Here is a 3,610-nt window from a genome sequence, read left to right on the forward strand (position 1 = left end):
GATCTGGACATGGAGAAGAAGAAGGAAGGGCTAAGAGGACTGGGGCCATTGTGGCAAGTGTACCAGGTCACACGATGGGGCGTGCAGGGGAGTGATTCTGGCTGCTTCAAGTGCGGCCGGACAGGTCACATCAGCAGGGATTGTACTGCTACCACCACCACCACCCTGTATCTGATCTGATTTTCTTTCATTGTAGTCAGAGGGGCTACAAGAAGGCCTATTGTCCGAGTTTGACTACAGTAGGACCAGTTTCAACACCTGCTCCTACAATTCTACGAATTACTGACGACTGCCTAGGCAAGGCGGATGCACCAGTGGCAAAGAGCAGGGCTTTCCAGTTGACAGCTGAGGAGGCTCGTGCAGCTCCTGACATGGTGACGGGTATGTATCTTCTCCTTATCTATGTATTTATATTGAATTACCTGATTATATTTATGTGTTTTATTTTAGGATCGTTCCTTGTAAACGGTATTTTGGCAATGGTATTGTTTAATTCGGGGGCTACCCGATCCTTTGTGCCACTTGCTCTTAGCAAGAGGTTGTCGGAGCTCCATGGGAGCTGGATTGTCCTTTAGATGTTGAGATTGCAAACGAACGATCCGTTTAGGTAGCGAGGGTTCATCGGGGTTGTATTCTCCAGTTGTTCAGCGAGCATTATCTGGTTGATTTTGTTCACATTCCTTTACGTGGGAACAAGGTTATTGTGGGTATGGATTGACTGAGCCCCAAAGGGAGGTGATCGATTGTGATCAACAATTAGCTCGGATTCGAACCCCAAGTGGGGAAGAGTTAGTAGTTATGGGAGAGAGAGTTTACAGTGGGCTGATATTATGTTCAGCAGCGAGGTCCAAACACTATATTCAGTAGGGTTGCTTCGGATTTGTCGCCTATGTTATGGATACCCATGATAAGGTTAAGGCGATTATGGATGATGTGCCTATTGTGCGGGATTATCAGGATGTGTTTCCAAAGGATTTGCCTGGGGTGCCTCCGGAGAGGCAGGTTGAATTCAGGATTGATCTGGTTCCAGGTGTGGCTTCAATAGCCAAAGTACCCTATCGGTTGGCTCCACCTGAGATGTAGGAGTTGTCTACATAGTTGGAGGAGCTGTTAGAAAAAGGATTCATTCGACCAAGCAGTTTGCCATGGGGAGCACCAATCTTGTTTGTGAAGAAGAAGGATGGGTCCCATTGTATGTGCATTGACTACCGGGAGTTGAATAAGGTAACAGTGAAGAACCCTTGTCGACTCCCAAGGATTGATGATCTGTTTGACCAGCTTCACGGTGCATCTTGGTTCTCCAAGATTGATTTGCGATCGGTTTATCATAAAATAAGGGTTAGAGATAAGGATGTGCAGAAGACATCTCTCCAGACTCGTTATGGTCATTAAGACTTTGTGGTGATGCCTTTTGGGCTCACCAATGCTCCAGTCATGTTCATGGATCTCGTGAACCGTGTCTGTAGACTGATGCTGGACCGATCCGTGATTGTATTTATCGGTGATATTCTGGTCTATTCAAAGACCCAAGAGCAGCATGAGGAGCACTTGAGGGAAGTGTTGGAGACTTTGAGGAGGGAGAGACTTTTGTAAAGTTCTCCAGCCATGGTTCTGATTGTGCAAGGTGCAGTTTCTGGGGCACCTTGTCAACAAGAGTGGTATTCTGGTCGATCCGGCCAAGGTCGAGGTCGTGATGCGGTGGGAGGCTTCGAGGTCTCCATTTGAGATTCAAAGTTTCCTTGGTCTAGCAGGTTCTTATCAAAGGTTTATCCTGGATTTCTCCAAGATATATATTCCTTTGACTCGATTGACAAAGAAGACGGTTACATTTTGTCGGGGGCCTGATCAGCAGGCAGCTTTTGAGACCTTGAGACAGCGGTTGTGTGAGGCATCGATTTTGACCCTGCCAGAGGGTATTGGTTCTATTATGATAATAGGTGGTGGAGTTTGTGGCAGTGATCCGAGAGTTGGAGTCTATCTACCGAGCCGACTTTTGCGAGGTGAGTTACCTCACTATACTAAAGGGTCTAAGGCACCAAGGTCGGCCCATTGGATATGTTATTATAGCAGTGTTAGTATGTTGAGTATGAAGTTAGTTTTGCATGCTAGTGGTTATGCTAGTTAGGTAGATCTGTAGGACTACCTGTGTTGTTATATGATTATCTGCATGCTCAGTGGTTATGCTATATGTTGATATGTTATGTGGGATGGGTTGAGGTGGGACTACTTCGTGTGGTAACCAAGAAAACTGGGAGCATTCCAGTTACGGCTAATGGAGACTCGTATTGTAGGCTCGATGGCAAGCCAGATGTGAGTTGTAGGCCCGCAAGGCAATCCAGACTCACACTGTGGGCCCAGGGGGTAATCCAGTCTGTAAAGCTATGGACCCATTACATGTTGTTCAGTTTGTTATGTTATGATATTGCTGACATGGTCACGTGGATTGTATGTGTATCGGTATTTTGAGGGAACTCACTAAGCTTTCGGGCTTACAGTTTCAGTTTATTGTTTCAGGTACATCAAGGGATCGTGGCAAGGCGAAGACGTGATCGTACCGCTCCTCGTTTTGGTAATTCTGTTTCTGGGATACTCTGATATAACACATTTGAAAACATGTTTTGTAATAACTATTGAATTTGGAATGCATTTTAAAAGTTTAAAATTGGCTTGATTTTTATGGGTGTTACAGTCATGCTTTGAGTTAGTGGGCCAGCTTATTTGTTTTGGGCCATGGTTACTATAGTTGGGCTTTATTGGGCCATGAGGCCCATTAATGATTTTGGACATGGACTTTGGGCCCATTAGCAAAGGACGACTTTTCGTGCCATTGTGAAAGGACTTAAGGTTTTGGTTCTTCAATTGGATTATGTTCAACCCTAACCTGGGGTAATGGTATTATTGTTCAGCATAGGTGTTCACGGACTGTTAGGAGAGCAGCTTTTGGATTCAGCAGATAGAGGTGAGTCTCCTCACTATACCAATGGGTCGAAGGCACCAAGGCCGACCCATTTTATAATATGTGGTATACTATTTGATGTAGTGTTATGTGGCATGTTATTTGGTTATGTGCTAGGAGGTATGCTAGTTATATATGTGGTATACTTGTATGGAATACCATGGGAGTGCCCATGACACCTGGATGTAAGACTATGTGGGGAGCCCATGGCTATCCTATTAAAGACCATAGGGGGAGCCCATGACACCTGGATGTAAGACCATGTGGTGAGCCTATGGCTTTCCTATTAAAGACCATGGGGGAGCCCATGACACTTAGGTGTAAGACCATATGGGGAGCCCATAGCATCCTGGAGTAAGACTCTGGGGAGCCCACGACATCCTTATATGTTTGTATGCATGGCTTATATGTTTTATGTAGCTTTTATAGCTAATATGGATTATGTGAGTATGTGGACTGTGTGGGGTATGCTATGGGGAACCCACTAAGCAATAGCTTATAGTTTGTTGGTTTGTTTCAGGTACTTTTGATCCTAAGGGCAATGGCAAGGCTTGACGGCGTGGCATGCACTCTCTTAGGCGTTTTTATGGGACGCTCTGATATTTGAAATAAAATTGTTGATGTTATGAATTAGAAAAAAATTGTTCTTGAGAT

This window comes from Lactuca serriola, chromosome 7 (assembly GCF_051521515.1).
Source record: "Lactuca serriola cultivar US96UC23 chromosome 7, Lser_US96UC23_V15, whole genome shotgun sequence".
Classification (NCBI taxonomy): domain Eukaryota; kingdom Viridiplantae; phylum Streptophyta; class Magnoliopsida; order Asterales; family Asteraceae; genus Lactuca; species Lactuca serriola.